General features: G+C 35.3%; 1 long non-coding RNA gene across 1 annotated transcript; it reads right to left on the bottom strand.

Moving 5' to 3' along the window:
* Window positions 1-891: 891 nt before the first annotated feature.
* On the bottom strand, window positions 892-10,824 carry LOC139710380 (uncharacterized). The gene is made up of 3 exons (XR_011709455.1): window positions 10,754-10,824; window positions 4,149-4,267; window positions 892-1,030 (listed from the first exon to the last, which is right to left on the bottom strand). It is a non-coding gene; the product is annotated as an uncharacterized lncRNA (long non-coding RNA).
* Between the last annotated feature and the right edge of the window lie 2,286 nt (window positions 10,825-13,110).

The raw sequence follows: 13,110 nt of genomic DNA, 5'->3' as shown, positions 1-13,110 counted from the left end.
TAGTAGATAAGCAGTGTCAGTGAAGGTGAAAAGATAAATCAATCTTTAAAGAAAAAAATAACAGCCTAAGATTTGCATTGCTTTATTCGTCATTTACAGACAGATTTTTGGTAGCCAATGAAAAAACAGCATCACAGTGACGTCATATGAGTTTGAAATTATGTTCAATCAATTCTACGCCCCTAATTACCCTAAGACACCAAATTTGGGTAAAAAGAAACCACGGAATATAATTTTGGCGCACTTTGAGCTCATTCTGGCCCACTGTGCGACGGTGCGTCATTCCCGAGGGACAACCGCAATTCACCTGCTCATTCCCGATGATGTTTGGTGGCCCGTCATCTATTACTAAGTATATATAATTATGATATATTGTTAAGGTCCCATATTGGGGCTCCATTTGAAAGTCGGTATGGGGCAAGTTTTATGGGCGGGCACACTAACTGTAGAATGCAGTCATTGTTCTTAAAGTAGTTCATTGTATAATACACGAAGGTGATAAATGATGCCTTGCTGTTGTAAGAAATTAAGAGTGAGTCTTGAGGAGTTTATCCTCGGAAGTTGACTGGAAAGTCAGTCTTGGTATCAGCACTGGTGTGTGATAGTCTTGTAGTCTTGCGAGCCCAAATAAAACGCTGGATTGAGACATGAGCTATCGAAATGACTGGTGTGCCTGGTTTCTTGATGTGTCCTAGAGTTGAACTCTAACTGTTTTGGGTACCAGCTCAGCGGTCCCAACATGTAGATACATTCATGCATGCATATTACATACATACATACATACATACATACAAACATATACATACATATCATATACCCAGATACATACAGGGCATGTTCTACATTGCTGATCTACCTGAGCATTGCTCCCGTCTAATGCACCTGCTGGCATGGCGGACGTACCCGCTCCTACAATAACAGCCCGGTTCACACGATGCGGGACGTGATGGCGGTCCTACCAATCGCGTCTGACAAGTCTGTTCAAAATTCCGAAAGCCACATGCTCTGTATTCTTCCCCAGGTCCACAAGCTGTTATATCATCATGAAAAGAAGATAATAGAGAATCATTATTGATGCTTGTTGAGGATCAGCTTGAGGATCAGACCAATGAATATTAATTCTAAAAATTTAAAAAGCTTTTAGGTACCAAGCGTGCTCGTGCTCGTGAAAAGCACACGGCAATAGCAATCGAATCAAAGCATCTGACAAGAGAATGTCATAGTTTTGTAGTGAAAGATGACAAATTATAAACTGAAAAACAACTTTTGAGCTTTCAATGCAGCAATTTGACACAATGTTGTCATTTTTTAAAGCGGATTTACGTATCATTTCCTTCCCATACTTCTTTTAAGCAGAAAATGAGAATTTGAAGAGATCCGTGTGTATGTCACTTAAAGATAACAACCAGAATAGTTCATGCTCATGTGAGGATTTTTTTTTTGTGTGTGTGTGTGTGTTTATCAAGTGCTTTTCTTTTTGACATCACTACAAAAAAAAAAAATTCATCAAAATATGAAATGCTTCTTAATCTGAGATTTTCATTTCTGTTGGACCTCCCCGTATCTGTTTGCTTTAACGACAGATCAAATCGATGTGATAGTCTATCTTACAATTCGGATGTAGCCGCTTTATATAACTATCAAATATATATTGACTGCGGATTGATGAAATTTAATACGTTGTACAAATAGAGTTTTAACGAGGAAATAAACTATGATTGGAAGCAAAGCCACAACTTTAAGGTATTATTCAAGAGAATTGTTATGATAAAGAAAGACGAATCCTTTTAACGAGAAAAAATATTGGGTAATGTTCATTATTCCGAAAGTTTGATAATCCAAAAACTAAAAAGGGTTAGTTATCCGAACATTAATTTGTTCCGTTTTTCCGAAAGTTCCTCGTTTCGGAAATGAATAAGGTTTGTTAATAAGAAAGTTGAAAAGAAAGGGCTTACTAACGAACCTTCGGATTTAAGAACCGTATTTCACATTCGGAAATAAGAACCTTCGGAATAACGAATATTATTTCATGTCCGCAGTACGCACCATTTGAATCAACAAACTTTCATTTTCTGATTAACGAACCTTCGGAATGATGAACCTGCGGGAAAGCGAACTATGTACTATTCCATCAAAATTCAGACAAAGTGAGAAATATGAAATCATTCTAAATGATCACAAACAAACACGTACGTAACTGATTAACAATCATTTGCGATAAAAATGACGACGGAAAAAGTTCATGAATATTCATATATTGGTTTTGGTATATGGACTCCTAATTCTTACGGTCCTCAGTGTTTTATTGACTAATCAAATCAAGTTCAAGTTGTTTTATTATGTTCATCTCTAACAAATTGAGGATACAAAGAAATGTTTGGGCAATGTTGGGTACACGAATAATGTCACGAAATCAGTACAACAATGTATTGAACATAATAACATGTAATAAAGACAGAGGAAATTACAAATAGAGATACGATAGAGATACAAATAAATTTTATATCATTATGGTTAACTCATCATCATCTCTTGTTGTATCACTTTATCTATCTCTATTCCATCAATAAGATACAATAGAGATACTGGTAAATGTTACACCATTATGTTATCATTATGGTTAGACAAATCAGTCAACCAGCGTCATATTATATGGTACATCCAAACACACGTTCAGTATAATATAAGTCATTTATCACATTTGTATCTTGGAAATACGATCTTGAGTAAGTTACTCAACTTAATCAACTGTATTTTTACACAACGTGTTACTTAATGGGCAAGTCCACCTTCATAGACATGTGGATTGAGTGAATGAGGAATATTAGTAGAACACATCAGTGAGAGTTTAACCCGGGTGAAGTGGTCCCACCTTACATCCGGCCAACTGGACCCCATGGAAGACCAGCTTAACGTAGCTGAATATGGGCTATCCAGCCATCTCTCAGATGGAAATGAACAAACGAACAAACAAACCAAGTTTGAGGAAAATCGGACAATCCATTCAAAAATCATGACTTTTTGACGTTTCTGCTCAGTCACTGCTGGATGGGAAGACTACTACAGCTTGTGATGTCACATGCGTAGAACGATGTAGAAACTATAAATAAAAATCCACATATTTTCACTTTTCTTACATAATGAAAGAACGCTTGACTTGCCTTTTTCCGAAGGCATGGGGAATAATATTACCTTCAACATACGTCAGTGACAAGTCGGGGCAATGTGCACTTAAAAGAAATTGCAGAATTCTCTTTATATATTTTCTTTAAATTGTTCTACACCTGTAATATCATACACAGTTGTAGTCTTCTCATCCAGCAGTGATTGTGCAGAAACTTAAAGAATTCATAACTTTTGAACGGATTGTTCGATTTTAGCCAAACTTTCACTGATGTGTTCTACTAATATTGCTGCATTCACTCAATCCACATGTATATGAAGGCGAACTTGTCATCTAACTGCTGTACATGAGTGATTACGGAAGAGCGATGGAAAGGAGTATGTGCTTGCAAGCGTGTTGGTAAGTGTGTGTGTGTTCGATCACAGAAGAGAAAGGAATGCAACTCGTGTTTTCATCGATGTTGTTGGTTTTCTTTGTAATTTTGCTTTCATTCATTGTTTAATTTCAATACTACTGACACCGGGAAGACCTAAGCTTCAATATTATTTAAAGTGTGTTAATCGGTCTGCCTTGAAAAAAGTTCAGTAGAAGAAAGAAATAGTTTTTAATCCTATTGTGACCCGATGAAGTGACGCCTTGCCGAAGATCCAATTATAAAAGGAAAAAAAATTATCATGACAGTTAATTGTCGTAAGAGAAGAACTTTCAAATTCCAGTGAATGCTGCGAGTAATGGTCTCTCAATATATTGCTAGACACGTCTTAAGTGCCAAAGCTTTGTAATCAGATATTTAATGCCAAATAGGCCTGGTTGGCTGGTAGAAATGTCAACAGTTTACAATTATGACACACTATATATATATATATATATATATATATATATATATATATATAACTTGAGTGTGTCACAGCTTGGGTGTGATTGTTGTATATAATATGCATGACACCTGCATAGTACAATGTGCTGATTGTTTTTGCCCGGTATACAGTATAGTGCTAACAACTTCCGGCATACATAAACTCACGTCTTATGCGTAAAGCACTGGTCAAGATGAGCACGGGAAGAAGGAGAAGAAACGATATCAAAAGTCTCTTCATTGCGGCTGGCAATTTCTCAAGTGGATGCCAGATATCCAACGACGAACTGAAAGAAAAAACAAATAAATGTGTGTAGAATTAATGAAACGGCACGCATTCACATGGACAACCACTCTCCGAACAATATGATTAAAATGACGTGCAGGGATGACCTTCCGTACTTGACTGTTTTCGGGTTCATTTCATCTACCACCTAAAACTGGAGGTGGTTATGGGCCCTATGTACCTAACAATGCAACAGCCATGGAAAATTCACCAATCGTGGAATACTATCATAAAGAAACGCAGGCTGCCAATGAAATGCGTTTGGCTCCCGACGTCCGATGACTCATTCTTTTATTGAAAGGTTTATTTATTCCTATTTTACATCGTAACCCAGGGAGTAAATTGCACATAGTAACTTTACAAGTGATAATTATGTCAATTTTTAAAATCGTACAATAAATTATGAACTGCAAATTAACTATAAATCATCCAAGAGACCTACACTGATCTGAGGCATATGCCGTAAAAATGTAAGGAAGCTTAAACTTGAATGTAAGGAAATTGAAAATTAAATTCATTTTTTACATCGTAACCCAGATAATAAATTGCACATAGTAACTTTACAAGTAATAATTATGTCAACTTTTAAAATTGTACAATAAATCACAAACTGCAAATTAACTAACACGAATATAATCAGCCAAGAGATTTAAGGCCTATGCCGTCAAAATGTAAGAAAACTTAAATGAAATTAGAATACAAAGTAATGACTAACAAATATATCAAGAAATATCAAAGGAAGCATACAGGTGGCTTTTAATAAAACAAAAAGAAAATCTCATACGCTTCATTCTTACGTTTTACAGTTACAAATTATTGAGCATACACGTATAATAGAAGTAAATGAGGGAATGACGTAATTATACAAATCAAAACGTTAAGCAATATTATGACAAACACGAATTTTCCATTTTTTACATTTTTCACACCTTGAAAAACACAGAGAACTAAAAAAGAAAAAGCGCTATGGCGACTGATATGCCTCCGCCATTTTCCAGTAAGACTACAAAACATCTTGTGTGGGACGACACATTCACATGTCATGATTGATAAAGAGAAAAGATAAAACGACATATTTGGAAGTTTTATTGTACACTCCCAAATACTGAAATGTATTTAAAGTCCCCCCCCCCCGTATGTTTATTGTTAATCTCTATTTCATTTACATTTCTATTATAAAGTTAACCTGATTACACACTCTTCTGTATGCCTTTGCAACATGTGATGTGACAATCATTGTTAGAACAATTACATTTCAGTAACTATCTCCTGACTTGTAACACGAGTCCAGGCTCTGTTGCTCTACTTTTTAGCGTTCCATTATGTGAGGAGCATTTTTTCTTCATATGTGAGTGTTCAAATAGCCCTTGCTTATCCAAGCGCTGGCTGCTGAGAAGACCTCTATGACAGCGTCCTGCAGGCAATTGAACCATTAATCTTCGCAATCACCTCTCAATAAGCTGATAATAATGATATATTTACAATGATTTGCATAGCGTCTTCCCACATTTATGTGGCCAGAATTAAATGTCCATTCTCTTTCATTTATTTGCTATGTCCATGATGATATCCAATTCTTTCCACTTGCAGCGTATTAGCTTATCCTATGATCATCAGATATTCTTTCAGTACAGTTTCCTTAGAAAAAAAAATTGTATCGACTTTATCAAACAAAATAGTCAAACAAAATTCTAACATTAAAATCGAGGAGAGTTACAAAATACATACAATAAAGTGAGACAGCCGTGGAATTTTAAAGTTTCACAAACTATCACGAAACAGCGATATTAAAAGACACCAAACATGCAAAGGGGACCAAGAATTGTGATGACGTCACGGTCTTTCGAGTCCCTCGTCGAAATCTTTACCGAATTTTCTGTATAGCGTAAAATCACACAGAAAATATTTGCATGCACCATATCAATTATTTCATGCTTTCCTACGCTGCAATTATGATTATCTGAGCGGATATAAATATATTTTTCAATTCATTTATTTTCATTCTTCTCCTTTTTTCCAACAGAACACAACACAGTATAGATCAGAAATTTTATCACAAACGTATACATTCAGCTTTACAAAGTATATAAAATGATACAAATAAAGTTATATATATGCATGCATATCTGCAAAAAATACAAGTTTATATTTCAGTTGAGAAAAAAATATATATATTTTTATCAACCACTCAAAGGAAAATCTAATGAAATACTTATTTGCATATACTTTGCACAAATATAATTTAAGACGAGACGGAACAAAACAGGAGACACACAGCGACATGACACGACTAGACAGAATGGATGGTAAAAATGGAAGGAAAGAAGGGGAAAAAAAGAATGCCTACACGCTGATCAAGGAAACGAAAGAGGAAATTGAAGAGGGAATTGAAGAGATGCTTCAAACAGCTGGTGGCTGCACATAGCCGTGCAAAGAATATGATGGCTATTTCATTATAATGAATTCAGAGATTAATTGATTGATGGTTGGATGATGAAGGTTAATTGGAGGTTTTCAACACAATTCATATATGATCAGTTAAGTATTTCTACTATTAAAATAAGACAGAAATATAGAATGTTACATGCAATGTATAAAATTGCTCATGGGGTTTACCCCCAAAGTCTGTGTGAGTTGTTTTCATTTAAATATACAAATTATTTTTTCAGATGTAATATGTTAAAATTTGAGTTATGTAGATTTTCAACTAATTTCAAACGTAGGAGTTTACAGTACAGGGGATGTAAAGTGTGGAATGATCTCCCAGATAATATCAAGATTATGAGTTTTAATAATTTCAGGTCTTATTTGAAACAGCAGCAGTTCTAGTTTGATATCCACTGCGTTATATATCATATTACATCATATCAATTATCATAACGTTTCCTATTATGTTACGCGATGAGTACTATTGACATTTGTTTTATATCAATCTCTTGTCAATGTCTGTATTTTTTTTATTCATATGCTGTTATATGTAGATATACTTTTCCTTTTCTTCGTGATTTTTTTTCTCTTTTTTCTTATTTCAATCATCGCTATATATTACGCTGTTACTGAATCTATGTTTCGTTCTGTTATAATGTATACATGCACGGACTTGCAGAATAACAGCCGATGGCTGAGCAAGTTTCCTTTTTATTATCGTGTTGAAATAAAATGAAAATGAAATGAAAATGATGAGCCCCGTGCTGATGAGACTTAGCTAATGAAAACGAAACATCAGAGAGGGTTTAACAGAAAGGATTTCAATTTCCGCTTAAAAGAATACAAAGATGGAGATTTTTTTATTTCGCAGCTTAATGAATTCCAGAATCTAAGGCCTGTGTATATGAATGTATTCTGAGTCAATAAAGTTCTCAGGAGGGGTAAATGAAACTCATTAGATTGCCTAGTGGGATGATTATGAAAGAACTGGTTCCGTGTAAACATTGAATTGAATATACAGGGAAATGCATTTGCTTTGAAATTGAACATAAACAGACCAAGTTGAAAAAAAATACAAATCTTTGATTTTCACAATCTTATTTTTAGTAAATAACGGATCTGTACAGGAACGTGGCGGGACGCCACAAGTAACACGAAGTGCCCTTTTTTGTAATAACAGTAATCTATCTAATAAAGTTTGATGGGCGCTATACCCCATGCTAAATGTCCGTAATTAAGATAAGGTAAAATTAGAGAAAATACAACGTCAGCAAAGAAGACAATGGAATATGAAACTTGATAACTGAATAATATGTGGCCTCCATGAAAGTTTATCGTCCACTGTAATCCCGAGGAATTTTATATAGATACACATTCTAATTGAGTGTCATCAAAAATATTATCTTTGCGTAAAGCTTCTATGGAATTGCTAGATAACATTTACTTAGTTTTCAAAAGATTAACTGATAATTTATTAGCTCTTATTCACTGGGTCACTTTTTTCAATTCGGAATTAACAATGTGTACGAGAGTATCTGGATTTTGATGTGAAAAAAAATTGAATCATCAGCAAAGAGTATAGATGACAGCACGTCGGATGATCTGCAAAAGTCATTGATATAAATGATAAAAAGTAAAGGTCCTATAAATAAGCTACTGTGTGGGACGCCATATTTAATGAATTCGAGGCTTGAAACGTTCTCGTTCACAGATACGTATATTGTTTTCGGTTTTGCAGGTAGCTCTTGAACCACTCCAAGGCCTTCCCCCGTATTCCATAATGAGACAATTTGTAAGGAAAAATTTCATGATAAATTGAATCGAAGGCCTTGGAGAAGTCCAGGAATATACCAATAAGATGAAAATGATTATCAATAGTATGCGCGGCGTGGTCGATAAACTTCAAAAGGGCATGTATGGTACTGCGTTTCCGACGAAACCCAAATTGAGAATTTGTAAAAACATTATGAACATTTAAAAACATTGATTGTCCTTTTTACATATCAATTTTTCCAAAATTTTAGATAAGGATGAAAGCAAAGAAATGGGGCTGTAATTACTCATATCAGAACCATCTCCTCTTTTAAACACAGGGAAAACCTTAGCTACTTTCATAAAATCAGGAAAAACACCACATAATATAGATCTATTAAAAATATGTGAAAGTGGATCAGCAATTGAAGATATAATTTCCTTAAAAATAAAATTACTTATATAATCACTACCAGCACTTCGCTTATCATTCATTGCAGTAACGATATCAATAATTTCATATTTCGTAGTTGGAACAAAAAAAATGGAACTAGAATTGGATGGACTTAAAAATGTTGCAAAATGCGTATTTGACTGTGGTACTTTTTTTGCCAGATTCTCCCCAATCGTTGAAAAATAAGAATTAGAAATATTAGCTATATCACTGGGATCTTCAAATATTTTGTTATCATATCTTATTTTTGTAATATTTTATTTCTTTTTTGATATATTCATGACCTGGTTCAATACCTTCCATGTATCCTCCATATCATGTCTATATTTTTCTAACTGAAACATATAATATTTCCTCGTTTCCATCCGTATAATCTGAGTGAAAATATTTTTATACGAAGTGTATTTTTCGTTTAACTTCTTTTTTTTTTCATTTTGAATCTATAATATAACCTATTTTTCCCATTACAAAATTGAACGAAGAAGAGATTTTGAAACCCATGGAAACCTGGGGGATGTTTTATAATTAACTAACTTTATATCTTTTAATTTAGGAATATATTCATCTAAACAATTATCAATATTTATCCCTGAAAAATTATTAAATGATATATTACCATCATCACTATTCTAAACACTAGACCAATCAGCTCTATCTAAGCTAGCACCAAGGCTAGCCAAATTTTTCTGGTGTAGCTCTACGTCTGGTTGAAGAAAAAACAAATCTTGTCAACCGAATACCTGAGATCAAAACGTGCTATAATAGGGAAATGATCGGTCATATCAGATAAAATAATAGAAGAGCTTAACATTTGCACAACATTAGTAAAAATATTATCAAGAAGGGTGGCGGAATGATTTGTAACACGTCATGGATTAGACGTGAAATGGAAAAAAAAATCAAGATTCATAATATTTTGTGCACAACCCACTTGGAGAGCTGTAACTTGATGACGTTTATTACCTCCAAGTTATTTGCCTACAGGGTTATGACTAATATCACCTTAAAACTCATGTTAAATTGAAAAATTTCCATTTAACGAAACAAAACCCTCCTCTATTTTATTTACTCAGTATTTGATTTTACTCTATTACCACCCAAACAAAGCTAAGAAAATCTGCAAAAACAGCATTATGCATGTATGATGAATTTATAAGCTATAGGATATCGAAACAAAGACAAAATCTAATGCCTAAAACGTACATTCAAGAAAAAGGGAACGTTTCGTGCAATTTATTGACACATTAGTTACGGACAGAGCACCATGTCTGCTGCATATTTTGATTTAAAAAGATAATACTATCATATCTAGCCCTGACTCATGAATGTTAAAACAGACTTAAGTAGCATTGAGTAGTGAAGCTGTTAATATCTCTATCAGAAAATAACGCTCCAGACTTTAGAACAGCGTCTGTTTTACCCTCAACTCTCTCCCTCTCCCTCTGGCAGGCATACACACATACTGACAGAGAGATAAAAAGAGGGGAGAGCGAAAGAGCCAGAGAAAAAGAAAACGAACTTTAGTGGGGGAGAGACTTCAAAAAACAAAGCAGAGCAATCCAATATCAAATCAGAATTAATTATAAACTCAGGCAGGAGTAACATCTAAACAGAAAATAAAATATATACAGATTCAATCGTTTATTTTACAAGAAAAAAATAAAAGTTTTTCTATTTCTTGGGGGATGAAAAGAAAACAAAACAAGCAAATGAAGAATTTAAGAATAAATGAATAAATGAATTGAAAGATCTATACCACCTGAATGAGAGCACTTTTCTACGTCGCACATAAAATAATATTCTAGAGTATGGCCAAATAACTTATTTAGGGGTAAGTAGACCCTACGCACTTGCCTTTGTTTGCTTGAAAACGCTTTCCTGGCAATCAAGTCCCAGCACAGAAAATGGTGTACGTCACTGACAGAAGTCTCGATCCCTTCTGGCAATGGTGTTGAACTGCGTATGCTATAAGGGTATATAAGCACAAATCAGGTCCAGGGACCAAGTGGCTGCTGACCTCGGGGTTACGGGGTATGAGAAATGTTATTACAAGAAGCCGCTGCTTAAATTGCTATTGCGTGGGAGACATCCGTATACCATTGATTTTCAAAGACATCTGCTACTGTCCCATGTAAGCTTTGGTCTAGTTTTATGTCGCTGTTTCCTTTGTGTTGTTCTTTATTCCGTTGCCTATTTCTATTGTTATTTTTTTCCTTTTTTTTTTTCATTCTTGTTTATTCTGTCACTCTCTCAACTTTATATCCAGGGTGTCTAAAGGGACAGACCTGGTTGCACTTGAACAAGCTGTGTTTAACTTCTGTCCGGCTTCTCAGATTAACATCGAGAACTTTCTAACACATTATCAGTGCGTTGGCGTCAGATATTCTCTCTTGAACCGAGACAAGCAGGATGCAACAAGTGATTTTTTCCCCTTCTCTTTGATGTCCTTAATTTGCCAGATACTTCAGGCCTCATATTTCATGCTGGTACTCCTTGGCTCTTACCAATCTCATACTTAACACGGTTATATCAAGAATAAATTGTTATATAGTAAGGTCTTTTCGAGTTTGATTAAGGGCTTGTTTGTTCGTTTTCGTCCTTCTAGATTAACAAGTGGTTTAAACACCCCTGGATGTATTATTATGATAATGACCTTAAACAACCCGTCCTTCTGTCTATCGATCTTCCATGGTACATGTGCCTTGTGTACATAGCGCTTTCAGATAAGTTGCGTATTCGTATTAGTAGGGCGTTTTCCCCTACACGACGGGAAGACCGTCGAGGAATACACGGAAAACAATCAGCTGTGACAGTCCCAGTACTCGGACTCCCGTCCCCATATCTAAGGAGTTTCGCTTTTCTGTACAGGACGGAGGCGTGGGGACAATATCGCTGATTGGCTGGCTGGCTGGCTGGCTGACTCCTGCCCAGCATCGGGACCGAACGCTACTTTTAGTCCAAGAGCATTAGTTTTAACCTGGACATTTTTGGTAACAAGCTGATTTTTTTCAGGATAGGTCCAGAAAATGTCTAGAACAACATATTAAAAAGTCCTCATAAATCCTCTTTAAGCGTTCTTTCCCGCAATCCAAGATGGCGTCTAAAATGGCTGCCATATCCAGAAATTCTTATAACTTTTCAACCAGAGAACCCAAATACAAAATTTAGATGTGTAAATATATATTTTTAAAGTATAAAGACCTCAATGAAACACAATTGTAAGAGATGTTGATGCACGCAAGTACCGTAATCCAATATGGCGTCCAAATTGGCCGCCATTTTCTGAAATTCTTATAACTTTTCCAGCCAGGAAACCCAAATACAAAATTCAAATGTCTAAATATATGTTTTGAAGGATGAAGAAGTCAATAAAATACATATTTAAGAGTTGTTGAAGCACGCAAGTACCATAATCCAAGATGGCGACCCAAAATAACCACCATTTCCTGATTTTTTTTTCTCATAATTGTGCAAGTTAGATTTCAACTGTACACACTTGTAATTTCGAAATATACGTTTTGAGTCACAGGGAACCAAATATAATACTTATTTCGGAGATTTTGAAACACAAATAAAGCACTAAAGCACTTTCAGAAATCCAAAATGGTGTCCAAAATGGCTGCCATTTACTGTTGTTCTCATAACCCTGCAACTACGTAACCGTGATGCGCACTTAAATGTATAATATATATTTTGAGACATAAGGAACCCAACAAAATACTTATTCAGTGATCATGAAGCACATAAGTACAAATAAAACCACGTGAGTTCTGCGCGAAAAACCAAATGTTGCCCAAACTGGCCTCCGTTTGTTTATCAAGAGACAAGGATATTCAACATAATGTTCGAGATTCAAACAACTCAGATGGTCCAGTGGTAAAAGTTCGCTTGGATGCATCCCCCCCCCCCCCCCCCCCCCCCCCCCCCTCTTGGGGGAAGGGGTGGAATGTACAATCATTATTTTCTAAATATTCATCCTGGGGCCCGTTTCATAGAACTTGTCATCAGTGACAAGTTGTCATAGATGTAGCAAGCTACTGAAGTCCTTGCATCTGATTGGCTGAGAGCAAATTTGTCATAGAAATGTGGCAGTTGTCACTGATGACAAGTTTTATGAAACGGGGCCCCTGAAGTATATGCACTTTGTCATTGAATTGCAATCATAGAAATGCAAAACGTCCCTCGCTCGGCCCACAGACTTTGTACACTTT

The sequence above is a fragment of the Diadema antillarum genome, unplaced genomic scaffold, assembly GCF_040938485.1.
Source record: "Diadema antillarum isolate AM-2024a unplaced genomic scaffold, OU_Dant_1.0 scf00000038, whole genome shotgun sequence".
Lineage (NCBI taxonomy): Eukaryota > Metazoa > Echinodermata > Echinoidea > Diadematoida > Diadematidae > Diadema > Diadema antillarum.
Note: the sequence above shows the minus strand (reverse complement) of the source record. Positions and strands in the feature narration are given on the sequence as shown.